Raw genomic sequence first — 21,633 nt, forward strand, 5'->3', positions numbered from 1 at the left:
TAATTGCACAGAGCAAATTAGTAAGTAAGCGAAAAGAGGAAGCGGACGCCAAAAATAAGGAAGGTGTGAAATAAAGAAAATTAATTATGTTTATGCCCCATGTATATATTTCTAGCGTTTCTTGTTTTGTTTTTTTTCAATGAACCTTATAGTTGAAATCGGTGCCTTTCTTGTGTCCTTCTTTCTTCCCTCGTCTTTTGCGCGTTCAATCACTTCGTCACTGTTGATGCATAGTAATATTAGTAGTAGTCGGAACACTCCTGGTCTAGAGTGTAACCTGCTAACTATAGCGCTGAGAAAAAATATATATTTTTTATCAAATGATATTGCATCTATGATAAGAAAACTATAACAAAGACAGCTATACAATTTAGTCAACGCTAAGCGTATGCCTGTCCAACCTTATAAACTATGGTTGGTAAAGAAAAAGGCAGAGAGAAGTGGGCAATTGTCAATTTCTGTTTACCCTTGAGATGAATCGACATTGCGCAAGAGACGTGAAATTGCTATTGAGAGGGTTAGCACCGCAGGGTGTCGGAATGTGTTTACCTCAGAAGCAAATATTCGTCGTACATGCGGCGGCACCTTGCAACCAATTCCGATCAACTTCGACGGAATTTTGCCAAGGCTCACAAAAATGCAGTATACAGATGCATACCATTCACGAGGGGGACTCGAGACTTTTTTATAGACATTGTACGAAGGAATGCTGCCAAAAAAAAGGGGTCGGCTACAAAGCGATAGTTCTGTAGGCACTTAGGGCGACCCCCTCCCCTCTCTCGTTAGGACCCTCAACTGCGTGCTCTTATTCATTTTAGACGTACGTCTTTCTTGTATCCAGTTTGCATCATTAGGTTGCTTATTCCCTCCATAATTTTCCATCGCGTGCTGAAATGTGTATCTTTCTTGCCTTGCGTCGATTTGCCTCGATTTGGTTGGATCAAAGATTGAAAAAGTGCGCCCGCGTATGTGTGTGTGTATGCGTGCGTGTCCACGCGCGCGTACCTGGAAACTGTAGGAACAGCTGCTATTTTCACACCGTCTATTGTCAGGAAACTGTAGCCTCGTTTACATGAACCCGACTTCGGCGGGTCGAGCCAGGAGATCGAGTTGAGCAAGGTCAGCCCAACTTTACTGCATGTTTACATGAACTCGATTTTAGCGAGTCGCGACCGGTTCAACAGCAGCGGCACCAAGCGTCGAACGGCGCAGCGGGAAAGGGCAGTGGCAGCCGGGAAGATTGCGGCATGCACGGCTGCCTCGCAGGCGCTACGGCGCAAGCGAATAACAGGTTCGCGTTTATCACCTCTCCTTCCACTAACCCGACTCAGACCGGTTTACGTGCTATCTGCTGTTGGGGTCGAGGGAGTCAACCCACCCCCTGCAGCGGAGTTGACTGGACTCGCTCCCTCGACTCCCGGACCCGACTCGTTTAAATGAACCCAGTAACCGGTTTTCAGCTCAAATCCTCCACTCAACCCGTCATGTAAACACCGCTTATAACGTGCTTGTAATCATTTTCCGAGAATTCCTTTTCGTGCGGCGCTAGTCTACCCCGCCTGCAGGAGGGGCGCGCAGCAAGGGGAGGGGGCGGTCCTTTGTGCCAGTTCCGGAAGAGGGGACCTCACAGAACTATAGTCGGTTACAACTAAAGAACGAAGCGGCACATGCAACTCAGAGGGAGCCCTCCAGCCAGTCACGTCGATTTCTGTGGCTGTGCATGCAGCCAAGCCTGCGAAAGAGAAGGAAGGAGACGGCGTTTTGTCCCAGTGTAGCCGAGAGTGGATGTCCTTTGTTCGGGATAAGGCTAAAAGAATAATAACGCAAAAAGAAAGGAAAAGATTTTGCTGCCCCGGCATCCGCCATCGTCTCTAGGAGCACCTGAGCTGGAGCAGGGGAAAAGACAGGGAGAAAGGCGAAGGTACTAGTAGGTGTGGTGCCCCCGTTTATTGTTCTAGCTGCACTGGCCACTAAAGGGGGAGGGGGGGAGAGGGCTGGGCTGCTCACCTTTCGCACAGATCCGCGCGAGAGCGTCTTTTTCGCAAAAGCGCTGAATGTTACAGGTGGGGTCATATTCGGCAACAGACGGTCGTGGCAGCTTCAGTCTCCACTGCTGTCGCGGCGCACCTGTGGAGACCGAACAGAAACCTGTTCGGTCGACGCGCTTGGCTGGGCGGTCTCCTGTGATGGGCATGTGCTGCTTCGTTCTTGAGTTGTACCCGACTTATATGCCACATGGATTCATTTCAGCGGTGGAACATGGCGCTCTCTAAACCAAGGCATTCGTTTGAAGAAAGTGCGAGTCTAGTTCAGGAAAACTGCACCTGCTCCATGGTTAGTCCTGAAATAGTGCAGCTGCAGCCGCCATGGAAGCAGATGATGGTTTGCGGGTTGTGATAAACGGCGGAGGCTCAAGTAACTTTCACTCGTCGACAAGCTAGAACGCTGCTCGAGTTCTCCAAAGAAAACGGATCGAGGCTGGTTCATGGCAACATGTTATTGTGATGTGCTGTTTGCACATTTCTTCATGAGATACGAGAGGTTGGCTGCCGCTGATGTAGGCTGTAAACAGCTGGCTGCAATTCATTGGCATCGCAAAGGCTAGCGACGACCAGGCCTGCACTCGACCATCCGTTTTGGAAGCAGACAGTGCCAAACTGCGCTCAAAGTGCCGGAACTAGCGGTACACACCCGCCGCACCGCCGCTGCCGCAGAACTTTGCCGAACTGGTGCATTGAGTGCAGGCGAATCGAGCGCTCTCCAACTTCCCCTCCACAGCGCTAGCCGGAACAACGAACAACCGGCAGCACGAAGCGAAAGCCTGTCTCTTCCCTTTCCTGTCGCTTTAGTAATGCCTGTCCTCGAAAAATAATACGACGCCCTGAATGCGTTTCGTAGCGTCAGGCGAAAAAAATTGGCAGTGGCTTAGCTCTGCTATGCCTGGATATACGTAGCGTAAAGTGCTCCGGTGTTTCGGCCGCACGTTTCGCCTTGGCTGCTCGACGGCGAACTGCCAGGCGACAACCTCGGGATCGGAAGAATTTACATTTTCCAGTCTTCTGCGTCATTTGGCAGCGGCTCGACTCTCCTTAGCTTACCAGAGCTTACATGTTGAGCGCGACCGTCATTTCTCCGCGCACCCTCCTCGCGCATGCGCAGTAGCGCGCGGCGCAACTGTCGTAAACACGAGGTCACGCGTCGGAGAGGAGCGCAAGCCGGCGGCGCCGGCAGCGAGAAGCTCGCACCGGCTGTGGCGAGGAGGCGACGCACCTGCGGACCTGCGCCTCTCGTGACGTCACGCGGTTCTCGCGCATGCGCATAACAGGCGGCGCACACTCGCGCAAAACTCGGCTCTGACCCGCGTAGTGTGGCTTTACTAGCTTTACGCTACAAAACAATCCAGCAAAGCAATATGGCGGAAATCTGCTTGGAAGTTCGACACACACTACATAGGGCAAAATCGAGGGAAACGTGCAAACATCGTAGAGGTATCGTTCCCTCTCGTGAACACCTCCTGATTGTAAATGTTTAGCAGCGCCACACTCGTTATTTTTTTGAACTGTGATTATTTAGTACACGTGCAAGTGTGTAGATGGCGCTACTTACTTCATTTATCTACATTTATCGCATGTCGCTGCGTTATTGCTATTATTGTTTGTATTCTGTGGACTTTGTTCTTGGCAATTGTGACAAGTTGATTAAAAGAATGAGAGACCGACATTTTAAGAGTATATTTGCCAGAAAAAAAGAAGCCGCGGAACGTTTCAAGAGCTTGTGTCCTTCATGACGAGAACAAAAAAGGTAGCTAAAATCAACTAGACATTGCGCATTCCCCAAAAGCCGTAGAGCAAAGGCGATGCTTAGCCGCGTAGAGCGAAGTAATAAGTTTCTTCACGCAAAATCTCAAAACTGCCACGCGCTGGTTACCTGAACAGTATTGCATTCCGTTTTTAACTATTTCGAAAAAACGCTAATTTTGATCAGGAATAACTTTTAAACTAAACAAGGCAGACGGATGAAATTTTCAGAATGAAAGGGCGATTAGACGATCTCAAACTATACAAAAAGGCGCCGTAGTGCAATGCATATCCCAAAAGTTATTGCAGATTACATTGTTCTGTTTTCTATGCTTTTCAAACATGCGTGGCTAATAAACTAATCTATACACGTACTTCTAAATGCTTAAATATGTTCACTAGCATCAGATCTCAAAGTATCTCGAAAGATATTTCTCTAGGTGCAAGAGGTTTTTCACAATTTTGCATTTCCTGAGACAAGTTGAGCTCAACTGCCAGTTTTCATCTTTGCGTTTTCATTTACAGTTGAAACAAATTTGCAGCTACCGTTAAACAAAATGCATCTTTTGAAAGCAGAGAAAAGTAGCTTTTCGGAGATATCTGAACCATATTTATGAAGCGAACGAGCGAGGTACAGTCGACGTACAAATATCACCAAAAATGGTTCCCGCTCACCGTCAGAGTGGGACCGCCACCTTAAGTAGTGACGCCGAAACACGGACACATCTGCCGACACGGCTGCAAACGACAGTATGAGGCATTAAAGGCTTTCGCCTTAAAATTAACTGAGAAGCGGACAACACAAAGCGGCTGTCGCGAGTGCACCTTAAAAAGGGCGCAGCAGGGCAGCGAGCCGCACAGAGCGGCGACGAGGGTACGAGGGAGCAAGACTCGATCGCAGCGCCACTAGTTCGCGCGACCGCCACTTGGGACACCTCTCTGGGCACCGCTGTGAAACTGACTTGGTTCTAGTAACGTTGCACACACACACATACGCCGCCGCGGTGGCTCAGTGGTTATGGTGCTCGGCTGCTGCCCCGAAAGACGCGGGTTCGATCCCGGCCGCGGCAGTTGAATTTCTTTGGAGGAGAAAATCTAGATGCCCGTGCGCTGAGCGATATCATTGCACGTTAAAGAACCACAGGTGGTCGAAATTTCCGGAGCCCTTCACTACGTCGTCCCTCATAGCCTGAGTTGCTTAGGGACGGTAAACACACACACACGAGCGCACACACGATCACGCGCACACACACACGCAGGTGGAACCAATGGTTAAAACAACCTGGTTTTGCTGCTGCTGGCCGAGGGACCAGTTGCGATAGCCGCCATAGAAGGAGGAGTCACAGTAGCGACGCGGAGCGTAAGTAATACCCCTGTCAAGCGGGCAAGTTAAGTGCACTTACGGAAAGTGTACTTTGCTGTACGTACACTTTGCCGCATCTAAACGACGCAAGTGGAGTGTCACTCGCGGAAAGTGCGCTCCGCCAGGAGTGCGTTCACGGACCATACTTTGCTGGCCGAGTGCGTAGCCTAGACGCCAGCGGTTCCAATGGTACAAAATTTATAATCCATAAATGTACTTACAACTTTATTTTACGTGTTATAAACTGTTTTCAGAAAAAAGTTCGTTGGTTATAGCTGCAACCGAAGCAACAAAACAAGTAAACGTGATCAGATGCAACATCGCTGCCCGCCGCCATCTTGTTTGTTGTCGAAATTCTGGATAGCCTTGGCTGGTCTTGGCTTTTCTGCTATTTAAATTTTTTTTTCATCGTTAAAAACTGTTGAGCCTCGCTTTATTTGCACTATCACGTTAAGCAATCAAATATTATTAGTCCTTTTTCTTTTCCATCGGCCTGTTCAGAAATTCCGCTCATTTTCTGTAGCAATTATTTTTTTACTATGAGTGCACTTTGCTTTCCCGTTTAGCACCGCGTAGCCCAAAGTGTCACTCGGGATGCCAAAGCGCACTCCCCGTAAGTGCACTTAACTTGCCCGCTTGACAGGGGTATAGAGAGAAATAGGTAGAAATTAATTTAATAAAAATAAACACGTCTTTCCATGAGGGCATAAAAATTAAGTTTCTATTTTCACTTCAGACGAGCACATTCCAGTGTGCCAGTAAGAGTCAAATCCCCAGCAGCTTGAAAGTGAAGTATTTCCTGGTAATATGGGAATATCACCATCAAATACTTCTGAACACAAGCTTCTGGTCATGAAATAAAAGCTGACAAAGTGAACATTTTGCTTTGTTAGTGTTTCGCAGAAGAGCCACCGTTCTATGCAGCTGCACGGAGCTGTTTTTTAATATCAGTCTAACAATAGGTTTCAACTTCATCTACACGCACTCGGCCAAACCACACTGTATTGAGAAAAATGCCTCTTTCCCCTCTTTCATTGAGAACACGGTGTTAAGTGCTATTGTCCCAGCAAAAGTGACAGTCACTGAGACAAACCAGCGCTAAACAGCTCTGCACCCGGGTAGTCTATGAGCGCATTTTCGAATCCATGCATACTGCTTCCAACTAAAAACAGCTCCGAATGCGCATCATGCGTTGAATATACTTCAAAAATTTTACAAAAAAAAATTATTGTGGCAAAAGAAGCAATATTACGTTTATTTGAAAAATAGCATATTGTTGCCAGACTCTCGTGAAAAACACTGTGGCCAGATTTCGAAAGTAAATTAGTAATTTATTTCAAAACAATATTCTTTAAGAACCAAATATTACTTCACGGCAATAAAAATGATGACTGAAAATTGGCAACGCGTACATTATAATTTTGAGTTTATGCAATACGCACATTGTGTCTAGATTTTCGAGCTTTAAAAGTGCATAGTGGCCAGACTTCTATGCTAAATGACTTTTTTTTAACACCTTTTAGGAGTCCATTATTACTTAACGTCATTTAAAATGATGACGCATATTTGGCGACGCGTAGATTATGATTCTATATGTGTGTGTGTGTGTGTGAGGCACATTGTGTGCAGATTTTCGAAGTTAGAAGAGTGGTGGCCAGAGTTATATGCTGACAAAGAAAAACAACTTTTTCTTTTTTGAAACAAGGTTTGCGTTATAGTATACGACGTGTTTTTATATGTGTGGTAAAAAGTTATGATTTCCTTGAAGGGTTCAATTTGCTTTACAGTCTCCAAAATCGACTGCAGTCGACATCGATGGCTGGGCAGGTAAAGCTTCGAATAAAACTAATGTTAGTATAATGTAAAACCATAGCGATAAAGGAACGTTGCATTATTTCTAAGGTTTGACGTATCTCGGAATATTTCTGTTTGGCACGTAGTGAGGTTTTCCTATTAGCAGAACTTTTCTGTTTCATGAGACGGTATTCAAGTAGAACTTTTTGCTGGGATAGATGATCCATTCTGACGTAAGTTCGGCAGCGCGAATGAAGGTGCCCGAAGGCGTCCCTTCTTCGTTTCTACTTCGGGCTTCTTCATTCGCCCTGCTTTACTTATGCCTTAGAGATTGTGATTGCCATAGAGCGCATGCACAGTCCCGAATTGTCACGAGAAAACTCTAAATGTCACCCATCCGCCGTGATCAATTATGGCACCCTTCACGGTAGGCTGTTTAATCTTGGAGTCGATGCTGTCCGTTTCAAGGGGAATTTTTAAGTAGCACGTATTAATGGTGCTCTGTTGTATTTCGTGTCGCTTTGTAGCCCCAGGCTGCAACATCTTATTAACTGCGTGGTTAAACGTTTCAAAGTTTAAATGTTTACTGAAGGTCAGGAAAAGTTATTTCAGCGTTTATTTCCAACGTTTATAAAACAACAACAAACGAACATATAGAACAAACGAACATATAGAACAACACACTGACAAAAAAAAGGAACGTGGTAGTTAATCTTTGGTTACACTCTTCCCCTGTATTAATAAATAAAATAGATGAACCCGGAGGTCTCTGTGGGCCTTATACAATGGAGGCCAGGGACGCGACGTACTTAAGCGTGTGAAGGCGATGCAGGTGCCGCCAAGTGCAAAAACTTTTTTCTTTAAATTACATACCGGAACACTACCAGTAAAGGAATTCTTGGAAAGGAAGCAGTTATTTCTACCTTGGGGATCACATTGTTTAATTTGTAAACAACCAGAAACAATAGACCACGTTTTTTTGCACTGTTGGGAGGGGGTATACTTTTGGGACATTTTGCAACGGACTTTAAAAAAGGAATTTCCGCTCGACGCTCATGGTATTCGGTACTTGCCTATAGTGAGTGAGGATGGGACACCATTCGACCTCATTATGCTAATGGGCCTCCATTGTATTTGGCGCTCCAGAATGGCAGGATATCATTGCGATCCTGATGCACGGCCAGCACGGATCTATTTTCGGGAGTGCATGCATAAGTATATTGAAGTTCAGAAACTTGCTCCTGAAGCTCCCGAGTGGCTCGAAAGAGTCGAGCCTTTGGTGACGCTTAAGGAGTTTTAATATGATGAAGCCACGCACCCCCGGGCGGATAGTGTTGTTAATTATTGCTCATTGCGCTCTGTAAGTGTATATGTGTACTGTGGTTCTTGCCGAAGTCAGGCAATAAATAAAAAAAAGGGCCTGTGGCGCAACGGATAACGCGTCTGACTTCGGATGAGAAGATTCCAGGTTCGAGTCCTGGCAGGCCCTTTTTCAATTTTTCCCTTCTTGGCCACCATATTGCGAATGGTTTAACATACAAGATATATCGTTCCTGCGACAACCAAACTGTAACCTAGATGGCCAGGTGGTCGAAGTTATTCCGGAACCCTCCACAACGGCACCTCTTTTTTCCCTTACGGCGTGGTTGGGGTGTCCAACGAGAAGTGAGACAAGTCCTGCGCCATTTCCTTTCCTCAAAAACCAATCTTTCCACTGTGTGCAACGCGACAGCGGCCAACATACCATCTTATTTGTGTGGGCATGTGAACCATCATTGCTGCTTTGGAAGTATTGCTGTCTTAGAGTATTTCTGTCGGACACGAACCCTTGACAGTGAATACCCGGCCTTCGCCGTGGCTATACCATACTGCAGACTCATCCTGGAGAGAGAGGGAGAGATGACTTTTATTTTTCAGCTCAAGTTCGAGCTTTCCTCATCCTGGAATCCAAGCAGGATTGGGAAAGGAAACACAAACCAAAACAGAAACAAAAGGCAAATAATGAAATTTATGCAGTCACACTTTTCAAAGAGGCAATAAAATCCCCTGCATCTTTATAGACAACGACACTCTGTGGCGTTCAAAACGCTACGGCTTCCAGTTACTTCTCGGCCACGCGGTAGCCACTGTTGCATTGCAGGTCACACTGGACGCGACTGTGTTGCGCATCAAAGCGGCACGCGCGAGCAGGCAACGCGTCAGAACACTGAAGAGCATAGAGGTACTTGACGTACTTGAGTTGAATTTCTTTGGAGGAGAAATTCTAGATGTCCGTGCGCTGAGCGATATCATTGCACGTTAAAGAACCCCAGGTGGTCGAAATTTCCGGAGCCCTTCACTACGGCGTCCCTCATAGCCTGAGTTGCTTAGGGACGGTAAACACACACACACGAGCGCACACACGATCACGCACACACACACACGCAGGTGGAACCAATGGTTAAAACAACCTGGTTTTGCTGCTGCTGGCCGCAAGACCAGTTGCGATAGCCGCCATAGAAGGAGGAGTCACAGTAGCGACGCGGAGCGTAAGTAATACCCCTGTCAAGCGGGCAAGTTAAGTGCACTTACGGAAAGTGTACTTTGCTGTAAGTACACTTTGCCGCATCTAAACGACGCAAGTGGAGTGTCACTCGCGGAAAGTGCGCTCCACCAGGAGTGCGTTCACGGACCATACCAAGGGAGTGACACTCTCATAGAGCCAATGGGGACGTTTTTTTGAGAAGGCGATGGTGGCGGCACCTGGGAGAGGCGGTAAACGCATCAAAAATCCAATATGGCGGCGCGCGTTTAGGCGGCTGGTTGTGGCCGGTTGCTCGCGCTACAGTGCACTGTACTCGCGCGTTCCTGGTGCTGGCGGCCGCTAGCTCTATCCAAGCTTTGTAAATACTGGTGATTAACTGATCCCGCGCTGCATTTACGCTTGATTTCCTAAGTACTTACGGAATCTACTCACTCGCGTTTGTATTTCGATGTGTCTGTTGATGTCGAATGGTGCAGGAAGGCGAGCGGCGCGATTGCCTAGCAGCTGCGCTCGCTCGAGAACGAAAAGCGTAAATGGTTTTGTACAAAGAACAATTTATTAAAAGAACATCAGCAGTGACAATCGATGTTCAAGAATGATTTTAGGCATAAGTGACATTGATGTATCATTTCAACAGGCGTCCTAAAAATCAAATAAAAAAAAACGCTATTATGTAAACCTAGAAGAGATGAGCGCACAGAGAATATATAGGGGATAAAAAAAGGTATCAAGGTAGGTACAATAATAAAATGCCACATGACTGAATATAGGTTTGTACGTGACTTTGTAAGAGATTTAGGTAAATTAAATAGCAGCCAAGTAAAACATCTGACATGTATTGAAACGCATCAGTCTGTGGCTATGAATAAACACACGCAGAGAAAGGCAGCGAAAATTTTCAACCTTTGACTCGTGTAGAAGAAATCACAGTGTGTTGGGCTAGGGACAACATAATATGCTGCAGTGCTAGTTCTTAGCATAAAGACTCCAAGAAAAGCTCACTGTGTGACTCGACATGACGCCAATGACGCTGCTGCAGTGCGAATGTCGCCGACGTCGCCGTTTTCGCTTGCGCGGCTGACCGGGCGTCGTCTGCTTGTCGTCTGCTGCCGCGTTACCCGCGTCATCTTCGCAACTAATTTCTTTGATATCTTATTTTTAATACCTATGGCTGGTTGTAATTTAGTTCATAAGCATGATTTTATTCTTGATAGTGGTCGAAAAATTTCACCTTTATTAGGCTTAACTGCAGCCGCGGTTACCGCCGATACCAGGATCGCTGCAAACGTTTCGACCGTGGCGCCACCCTCGGCGCGGACGCGCAACTTGCAACATGCCACAGCCCTGACCATACTTTGCTGGCAGGGTGCGTAGCCTCGACGCCAGCGGTTCCAATGGTACAAAATTTATAATGCATAAAAAGTACTTACAACTTTATTTTACGCGTTATAAACTGTTTTCAGAAAAACGTTCGTTGGTTATAGCTACAACCGAAGCAACAAAACAAGTAAACGTGAAGAGATGCAACATCGCTGCCCGCCGCCATCTTGTTTGTTGTCGAAATTCTGGATAGCCTTGGCTGGTCTTGGCTTTTCTGCTATTTAAATTTTTTTTCATCGTTAAAAACTGTTGAGCCTCGCTTTATTTGCACTATCACGTTAAGCAATCAAATATTATTAGTCCTTTTTCTTTTCCATCGGCCTGTTCAGAAATTCCGCTCATTTTCTGTAGCAATTATTTTTTTACTATGAGTGCACTTTGCTTTCCCGTTTAGCACCGCGTAGCCCAAAGTGTCACTCGGGATGCCAAAGCGCACTCCCCGTAAGTGCACTTAACTTGCCCGCTTGACAGGGGTATAGAGAGAAATAGGTAGAAATTAATTTAATAAAAATAAACACGTCTTTCTATGAGGGCATGAATATTTAGTTTCTATTTTCACTTCAGGGGAGCACATTCCATTGTGCCAGTAAGAGTCAAATCCCCAGCAGCTTGAAAGTGAAGTATTTCCTGGTAATATGGGAATATCACCATCAAATACTTCTGAACACAAGCTTCTGGTCATGAAATAAAAGCTGACAAAGTGAACATTTTGCTTTGTTAGTGTTTCGCAGAAGAGCCACCGTCCTATGCAGCTGCACGGAGCTGTTTTTTAATATCAGTCTAACAATAGGTTTCAACTTCATCTACACGCACTCGGCGAAACCACACTGTATTGAGAAAAATGCCTCTTTTCCCCTCTTTCATTGAGAGCACGGTGTTAAGTGCTATTGTCCCAGCAAAAGTGACAGTCACTGAGACAAACCAGCGCTAAACAGCTCTGCACCCGGGTAGTCTATGAGCGCATTTTCGAATCCATGCATTCTGCTTCCAACTAAAAACAGCTCCGAATGCGCATCATGCGTTGAATATACTTCAAAAATTTTACAAAAAAATTATTGTGGCAAAAGAAGCAATATTACGTTTATTTGAAAAATAGCATATTGTTGCCAGACTCTCGTGAAAAACACTGTGGCCAGATTTCGAAAGTAAATTAGTAATTTATTTCAAAACAATATTCTTTAAGAACCACATATTACTTCACGGCAATAAAAATGATGACTTAAAATTGGCAACGCGTACGTTATAATTTTGAGTTTATGTAATACGCACATTGTGTCTAGATTTTCGAGCTTTAAAAGTGCATAGTGGCCAGACTTCTATGCTAAATGACTTTTTTTTAACACCTTTTACGAGTCCATTATTACTTAACGTCATTTAAAATGATGACGCAAATTTGGCGACGCGTAGATTATGATTCTATATGTGTGTGTGTGTGTGAGGCACATTGTGTGCAGATTTTCGAAGTTAGAAGAGTGGTGGCCAGAGTTATATGCTGACAAAGAAAAACAACTTTTTCTTTTTTGAAACAAGGTTTGCGTTATAGTATACGACGTGTTTTTATATGTGTGGTAAAAAGTTATGATTTCCTTGAAAGGTTCAATTTGCTTTACAATCTCCAAAATCGACTGCAGTCGACATCGATGCCTGGGCAGGTAAAGCTTCGAATAAAACTAATGTTAGTATAATGTAAAACCATAGCGATAAAAGAACGTTGCATTATTTCTAAGGTTTGACGTATCTCGGAATATTTCTGTGTTTGGCACCTAGTGAGGTTTTCCTATTAGCAGAACTTTTCTGTTTCATGAGACGGTATTCAAGTAGAACTTTTTGCTGGGATAGATGGTCCATTCTGACGTAAGTTCGGCAGCGCGAATGAAGGTGCCCGAAGGCGTCCCTTCTTCGTTTCTACTTCGAGCTTCTTCATTCGCCCTGCTTTACTTATGCCTTAGAGATTGTGATTGCCATAGAGCGCATGTACAGTCCCGAATTGTCACGAGAAAACTCTAAATGTCACCCATCCGCCGTGATCAATTATGGCACCCTTCACGGTAGGCTGTTTAATCTTGGAGTCGATGCTGTCCGTTTCAAGGGGAATTTTTATGTAGCACGTATTAATTGTGCTCTGTTGTATTTCGTGTCGCTTTGTAGCCCCAGGCTGCAACGTCTTATTAACTGCGTGGTTAAACGTTTCAAAGTTTAAATGTTTACTGAAGGTCAGGAAAAGTTATTCCAGCGTTTATTTCCAACGTTTATAAAACAACAACAAACGAACATATAGAACAACACACTGACAAAAAAAAGGAACGTGGTAGTTAATCTTTGGTTACACTCTTCCCCTGTATTAATAAATAAAATAGATGAACCCGGAGGTCACTGTGGGCCTGTGGCGCAACGGATAACGCGTCTGACTTCGGATCAGAAGATTCCAGGTTCGAGTCCTGGCAGGCTCTTTTTTAATTTTTCCCTTCTTGGCCACCATATTGCGAACGGTTTAACATACAAGATATATCGTTCCTGCGGCAACCAAAATGTAACCTAGATGGCCAGGTGGTCGAAGTTATTCCGGAACCCTCCACAACTGCACCTCTTTTTTTCCTTTACGGCGTGGTTGGGTTGTCCAACGAGAAGTGAGACAATTCCTGCGCCATTTCCTTTCCTCAAAAACCAATCTTTCCACTGTGTGCAACGCGACAGCGGCCAACATACCATCTTATTTGTGTGGGCACGTGAACCATCATTGCTGCTTTGGAAGTATTGCTGTCTTACAGTATTTCTGTCGGACACGAACCCTTGACAGTGAATACCCGGCCTTCGCCGTGGCTATACCATACTGCAGACTCATCCTGGAGAGAGAGAGAGAGATGACTTTTATTTTTCAGCTCAAGTCCGAGCCTTCCTCATCCTGGAATCCAAGCAGGATTGGGAAAGGAAACACAAACCAAAACAGAAACAAAAGGCAAATAATGAAATTTATGCAGTCACACATTTCAAAGAGGCAATAAAATCCACTGCATCTTTACAGACAACGACACTCTCTGGCGTTCAAAACGCTACGGCTTCCAGTTACTTCTCGGCCACGCGGTAGCCACTGTTGCATTGCAGGTCACACTGGACGCGACTGTGTTGCGCATCAAAGCGGCACGCGCGAGCAGGCAACGCATCAGAACACTGAAGAGCATAGAGGTACTTGACGTACTTGAGTGACGTACTTGAGTGTAAACATTCACGCTTTTAAACCCAAAAACCCTACTGAGGGGCATGATGTGGGCAGCCTTCGTGGAGAATGCAGCAGCACTGAGAACGCCCGGGGCACCGTCAGAAATTGTCGGCTGAGCGTGCCTCCACACACACACACACACACACACACACACACACACACACACACACACACACACACACACACACACACACACACACACACACACACACTCACACACACACACACACACACACACACACACACACACACACAACATACACACACGCACGCACGCAAGCACGCACACACACACACACAGTTACTAGAACCAACTCAGTTTCACAGCTCCCCATACCGCCCAGCGGAGGAGAGTGTCCCAAGCGGCGGTCACGAGAACTAACGGCGGTGTAGTCGAGCCTTGCTCCCTGCCGGGCGCGTCGTCGGCTACAGGCAGCGCTGAAGCGAGGAGCGGCCGGCACTTATGAGGTTTTGGCGAGCTGCGTTTGCGCTCTACATGGCTGCAGTAAAATAATACTTCAATTGCGGCAGCTTTTCCTTCGAAGTTGCGTGTTATCTTGGAGAACACGTTTGTGTGATGCGAAATTAGGCTTTTAATATTGTGAAAAAAGTCCAAAAATGCTGGCAACACGCTCGCGAGCCTTGTTTCTTGCTTTGCTCAATGGCTTGTGTTTTCTAGCGCGTACCCGAGTGCATAGTTCCTATAATGTAAAGAGGTCAGACAAAGTTTCAGTGCGTGGGTGCACTCTACTTTAGGAGGGAACGTAGTGAATATTCGAATATCCACTGCGTTGTCGGTAACGCTGCGGACTCCAGACTGTCACTTTGTGCAGCGCAGCTGGGCATTTCGGAATGCACTTTTGCGATCTCAGAATTCTCTAAGTTACCTCGTGGCACTGCTGTCGCGACACACTGGGCACCGCGATCCATTGGAGGCTTTCTCTTCGGCGTAGTGCATTTTGCCTTTGAAATATGCGCCTGGAATAAAGGAAACAGCTTCGGAAGAGAGCCTGGTGCCAGCATCCATTTCCCTGTCTCCAAAAGCACTTCCGTACCTTGCACTACATGGGGATAGTCCTTTAGAAGGTCTTCTTCTTCGAAATGGAGATCACAAACTTTGCATTTCGAAGTCAGTTTGCGATCCTTTCTGTGAAGTGCACGCTACCATCCTTTAAACTCGATGTGCTCTTTTGGCGGCCCGAAGCAATGACGGTCCGTTGAGTCATCGTTGCGATACCCGCTATTGCACCCCGGTGAAAAGCAGGTCGGCATGAACAAGTCCGATGTCAAAAAAATACAAACAAAAATTAACTAAGAAGCAGACGACACAAAGCGGCTGTCGCAAGCGCGCTTTACAAAGGGCGCAGCAGGGCCAGCAACCAGCGTCTCCGCTTCGGCCAACGTTTCTAGATAAAGACAGTTGGAAAACATGCTCCGGGTATGCGGCCCCTTTCTGTCGCCGATTTCATCTCAAAGAGATACGAGCGCCATCTTTCGGCTGGTAGGAGTACCGCGTTTGTTCTTCCATGGCCTCCGTGCCTCCGTAACCAGCTCAAGCATCGGTACTTTAACACCGCGCTTGATCTCAGAGGCCACGATTTCTCTTCACCGCCGCGGCGCCCATTGGCTCCGCTTGGTCACAGTTTGCTGCGCGAATGATTACTGTTAGCTCGCGCCTCGCATCGTCTGCGCAGGGGGCGGCTGCTTCTAGCCGCGCTCATCTACGAATTGCGAAGTCCGCGTGCGCTCTACGTCTGGGGTACGTCAGGGCAGGATGCTCGAGGTTGAGCCTCTGGCTGTAAATATCGGGAAAAACTGGAAGCCCTTCTTTCCGCGGTTTAGAGAAACATGACGTACCGCTTGCCTCCTCGTGGTTTATGTTGATAATATTATATAAAAACGTTGAGCTGGGAGTAGCAGACGACGCGCTCATCCTAAAGCGACCGCAGCGCCACCGCCTAGACGGTGATCGCGTGGGGCCGCTCTGCTCTCTGGCTCGCCGGCGCAGTTTGCCAACTGTCTTTACTAGAAACGTTGGCTTCGGCGGACGCGGTTACTGCGACGCGCGTCCTTTCAAGGGCGTAGCAGGACCAGCAACCAGCGTCTCCGCTTCGGCGGACGCGGTTACTGCGACGCGCGTCTTTTCTATCTCTGTTGCTGTGACGTTAATATGTAAATAGTTTTATTACCATTGTACCTCTTCCCCTGTCCTTTCTACAATCCTCTCACCTCTTTCCTTTCACTCTTACACACTGCCTGCTATCCTTTATTTCTGTTGAACCAGCTGAGGTGCTTTCAGCAGCGATGGCAGATGCCGGAGCTAGCAACAATCTTTTTCCTTTCATTTACCATGTATTGCTTTCAACTCTCTTCTGTCTGCACGTGGCAGCGGTGGTGGCTCAGCTGTATATCGGTGGCCCGAAGAAATGACTGTCCGTCGTGTCATCGTTGCGATACCCGCTATTGCACCCCGGTGCAAAACAGGTCAGCATGAAGAGGCCCGATGTTACAACATACAAACAAAAAATTCAGGCGCCGCTTTGAGGATCTAAAGTGCGCGAGACGAAAGCCTTTCCACGCAACTTTGGCCGCACGGCTGTTGGCACACACGAGGCGGCAGAACCAACGTTATTTTGCGAGGAGGCAATGGGGTGACTTGGTTTGGCTAGCCATGACTAATTGGGTCATGACCCATGCCTTACTAGTCATGATTGGTTACTAACTAGTCATGATTGGTTAATGACTAACTAGCCATGACTAGTTAATTGATGGCTGGTTAATGACTAGCTAGTCATGACTAATTAGTTGATGACTAACTAGTCATGATTCGTTAATGATGAACTAGTCATGTCTGGTTAATGACTATCTAGTCGTGACTAACCAGCAATGACAAACCAGTCATGACTAGTCATGACTAAGCAGTCATTAAGCAATAATAACTAGTCATGTCTGCTTAATGACTGACTACTCATGACTAACCATTCATTGACCAATATAACTAGTCATGACTACTTAATGACTAATTTATCATGACTGCTTAATGACTAACCAGTCATGACTAATCAGTAATTAGTCATGGTTAGTAATGACTAACCAGTCATGACTAACCATGAGTGGTTAGTGGCTAGCTAGTCATGACTTACTAGTCATGATTGGTTATTGACTTACTAGTCATGATTGATTATTGACTAACTTGTCATGATTAGTTAATGACTAACTAGTCATGATTGGTTAATGACTAACTAGCCATGATTGGTTAATGACTAACTAGCCATGAATAGTTAATTGATGACTGGTTAATGACTAGCTAATTTGACTTAGTTAATGACTAACTAGACATGATTGGTTAATGACTAACTAGCCATAACTAGTTAATTGATGACTGGTCAATGAACTAGGTAGTCATCATTAATTGGTTGATGACTAACTAGTCATGATCGGTTAATGACTAATTAGTCATGGCTATTTAAGTCATGACTAATTTGTTGATGACTAACTAGTCATGATTGCTTAATGACTAAATAGTCATGACTAGTTAATTGATCACTAGTTAATGACTAGCTAGTTTGACTTATTAGTTGATGACTAACTAGTCATCATTGGTTAATGATGAACTAGACATGTCTGGTTAATGACTAGCTAGTCACGACTAACCAATCATGACTAACTACTGATGAGTGATTAATGACTAACGAATGACTAACCAGTCATGACTGGTTAATCATCACTAGTTAGTCATTAAACAATCATGACTAACTAGCCATGAGTTAATGACTGGTTCAAATGCCAAATGAGTAGTTAATGACTTCAAATGCCAAAGGCCCTGGTTCGATGCTCAGCCTCGACACAGCTTTTTAAGTAGTGACGCCGAAACACGGACACATCTGCCGACACGGCTGCAAACGACAGTATGAGGCATTAAAGGCTTTCGCCTTAAAATTAACTGAGAAGCGGACAACACAAAGCGGCTGTCGCGAGTGCACCTTAAAAAGGGCGCAGCAGGGCAGCGAGCCGCACAGAGCGGCGACGAGGGTACGAGGGAGCAAGACTCGATCGCAGCGCCACTAGTTCGCGCGACCGCCACTTGGGACAGCTCTCTGGGCACCGCTGTGAAAGTGACTTGGTTCTAGTAACGTTGCGCACACACACATACGCCGCCGCGGTGGCTCAGTGGTTATGGTGCTCGGCTGCTGACCCGAAAGACGCGGGTTCGATCCCGGCCGCGGCGGTTGAATTTCTTTGGAGGAGAAATTCCAGATGCCCGTGCGCTGAGCGATATCATTGCACGTTAAAGAACCCCAGGTGGTCGAAATTTCCGGAGCCCTTCACTACGGCGTCCCTCATAGCCTGAGTTGCTTAGGGACGGTAAACACACACACACGAGCGCACACACGATCACGCATACACACACACGCAGGTGGAACCAATGGTTAAAACAACCTGGTTTTGCTGCTGCTGGCCGCAAGACCAGTTGCGATAGCCGCCATAGAAGGAGGAGTCACAGTAGCGACGCGGAGCGTAAGTAATAATACCCCTGTCAAGCGGGCAAGTTAAGTGCACTTACGGAAAGTGTACTTTGCTGTAAGTACACTTTGCCGCATCTAAACGACGCAAGTGGAGTGTCACTCGCGGAAAGTGCGCTCCACCAGGAGTGCGTTCACGGACCATACTTTGCTGGCCGAGTGCGTAGCCTCGACGCCAGCGGTTCCAATGGTACAAAATTTATAATGCATAAAAAGTAATTACAACTTTATTTTACGTGTTATAAACTGTTTTCAGAAAAAAGTTCGTTGGTTATAGCTACAACCGAAGCAACAAAACAAGTAAACGTGATCAGATGCAACATCGCTGCCCGCCGCCATCTTGTTTGTTGTCGAAATTCTGGATAGCCTTGGCTGGTCTTGGCTTTTCTGCTATTTAAATTTTTTTTTCATCGTTAAAAACTGTTGAGCCTTGCTTTATTTCCACTATCACGTTAAGCAATCAAATATTATTAGTCCTTTTTCTTTTCCATCGGCCTGTTCAGAAATTCCGCTCATTTTCTGTAGCAATTATTTTTTTACTATGAGTGCACTTTGCTTTCCCGTTTAGCACCGCTTAGCCCAAAGTGTCACTCGGGATGCCAAAGCGCACTCCCCGTAAGTGCACTTAACTTGCCCGCTTGACAGGGGTATAGAGAGAAATAGGTAGAAACTAATTTAATAAAAATAAACACGTCTTTCCATGAGGGCATAAATATTTAGTTTCTATTTTCACTTCAGGGGAGCACATTCCAGTGTGCCAGTAAGAGTCAAATCCCCAGCAGCTTGAAAGTGAAGTATTTCCTGGTAATATGGGAATATCACCATCAAATACTTCTGAACACAAGCACCTGGTCATGAATTAAAAGCTGACAAAGTGAACATTTTGCTTTGTTAGTGTTTCGCAGAAGAGCCACCGTCCTATGCAGCTGCACGGAGCTGTTTTTTAATATCAGTCTAACAATAGGTTTCAACTTCATCTACACGCACTCGGCGAAACCACACTGTATTGACAAAAATGCCTCTTTTACCCTCTTTCATTGAGAGCACGGTGTTAAGTGCTATTGTCCCAGCAAAAGTGACAGTCACTGAGACAAACCAGCGCTAAACAGCTCTGCACCCGGGTAGTCTATGAGCGCATTTTCGAATCCATGCATACTGCTTCGAACTAAAAACAGCTCCGAATGCGCATCATGCGTTGAATATACTTCAAAAATTTTACAAAAAAATTATTGTGGCAAAAGAAGCAATATTACGTTTATTTGAAAAATAGCATATTGTTGCCAGACACTCGTGAAAAACACTGTGGCCAGATTTCGAAAGTAAATTAGTAATTTATTTCAAAACAATATTCTTTAAGAACCACATATTACTTCACGGCAATAAAAATGATGACTTAAAATTGGCAACGCGTACGTTATAATTTTGAGTTTATGTAATACGCACATTGTGTCTAGATTTTCGAGCTTTAAAAGTGCATAGTGGCCAGACTTCTATGCTAAATGACTTTTTTTTAACACCTTTTACGAGTAAATTATTACTTAACGTCATTTAAAATGATGACGCAAATTTGGCGACGCGTAGATTATGATTCTATATGTGTGTGTGTGTGTGTGTGTGTGAGGCACATTGTGTGCAGATTTTCGAAGTTAGAAGAGTGGTGGCCAGAGTTATATGCTGACAAAGAAAAACAACTTTTTCTTTTTTGAAACAAGGTTTGCGTTATAGTATACGACGTGTTTTTATATGTGTGGTAAAAAGTTATGATTTCCTTGAAAGGTTCAATTTGCTTTACAATCTCCAAAATCGACTGCAGTCGACATCGATGCCTGGGCAGGTAAAGCTTCGAATAAAACTAATGTTAGTATAATGTAAAACCATAGCGATAAAAGAACGTTGCATTATTTCTAAGGTTTGACGTATCTCGGAATATTTCTGTGTTTGGCACCTAGTGAGGTTTTCCTATTAGCAGAACTTTTCTGTTTCATGAGACGGTATTCAAGTAGAACTTTTTGCTGGGATAGATGGTCCATTCTGACGTAAGTTCGGCAGCGCGAATGAAGGTGCCCGAAGGCGTCCCTTCTTCGTTTCTACTTCGAGCTTCTTCATTCGCCCTGCTTTACTTATGCCTTAGAGATTGTGATTGCCATAGAGCGCATGTACAGTCCCGAATTGTCACGAGAAAACTCTAAATGTCACCCATCCGCCGTGATCAATTATGGCACCCTTCACGGTAGGCTGTTTAATCTTGGAGTCGATGCTGTCCGTTTCAAGGGGAATTTTTATGTAGCACGTATTAATTGTGCTCTGTTGTATTTCGTGTCGCTTTGTAGCCCCAGGCTGCAACGTCTTATTAACTGCGTGGTTAAACGTTTCAAAGTTTAAATGTTTACTGAAGGTCAGGAAAAGTTATTCCAGCGTTTATTTCCAACGTTTATAAAACAACAACAAACGAACATATAGAACAACACACTGACAAAAAAAAGGAACGTGGTAGTTAATCTTTGGTTACACTCTTCCCCTGTATTAATAAATAAAATAGATGAACCCGGAGGTCACTGTGGGCCTGTGGCGCAACGGATAACGCGTCTGACTTCGGATCAGAAGATTCCAGGTTCGAGTCCTGGCAGGCTCTTTTTTAATTTTTCCCTTCTTGGCCACCATATTGCGAACGGTTTAACATACAAGATATATCGTTCCTGCGGCAACCAAAATGTAACCTAGATGGCCAGGTGGTCGAAGTTATTCCGGAACCCTCCACAACTGCACCTCTTTTTTTCCTTTACGGCGTGGTTGGGTTGTCCAACGAGAAGTGAGACAATTCCTGCGCCATTTCCTTTCCTCAAAAACCAATCTTTCCACTGTGTGCAACGCGACAGCGGCCAACATACCATCTTATTTGTGTGGGCACGTGAACCATCATTGCTGCTTTGGAAGTATTGCTGTCTTACAGTATTTCTGTCGGACACGAACCCTTGACAGTGAATACCCGGCCTTCGCCGTGGCTATACCATACTGCAGACTCATCCTGGAGAGAG

The 21,633-nt window shown here is 45.5% G+C and overlaps 3 non-coding genes across 3 annotated transcripts; all 3 read left to right on the forward strand.

The window, feature by feature from the left end:
• The first annotated feature begins 8,370 nt into the window (after nt 1-8,370).
• TRNAR-UCG (transfer RNA arginine (anticodon UCG)) lies at nt 8,371-8,443 on the forward strand. Its single transcript has one exon. It is a non-coding gene; the product is annotated as a tRNA-Arg (tRNA).
• Nucleotides 8,444-13,235: 4,792 nt separating this feature from the next.
• TRNAR-UCG (transfer RNA arginine (anticodon UCG)) lies at nt 13,236-13,308 on the forward strand. The gene has a single exon. It is a non-coding gene; the product is annotated as a tRNA-Arg (tRNA).
• A 7,849-nt stretch (nt 13,309-21,157) lies between these two features.
• Nucleotides 21,158-21,230, forward strand: TRNAR-UCG (transfer RNA arginine (anticodon UCG)). Its single transcript has one exon. It is a non-coding gene; the product is annotated as a tRNA-Arg (tRNA).
• Nucleotides 21,231-21,633: the final 403 nt, after the last annotated feature.

Source organism: Amblyomma mixtum, chromosome 3 (assembly GCF_055824585.1).
Source record: "Amblyomma mixtum isolate Tamu chromosome 3, ASM5582458v1, whole genome shotgun sequence".
NCBI classification, from domain to species: domain Eukaryota; kingdom Metazoa; phylum Arthropoda; class Arachnida; order Ixodida; family Ixodidae; genus Amblyomma; species Amblyomma mixtum.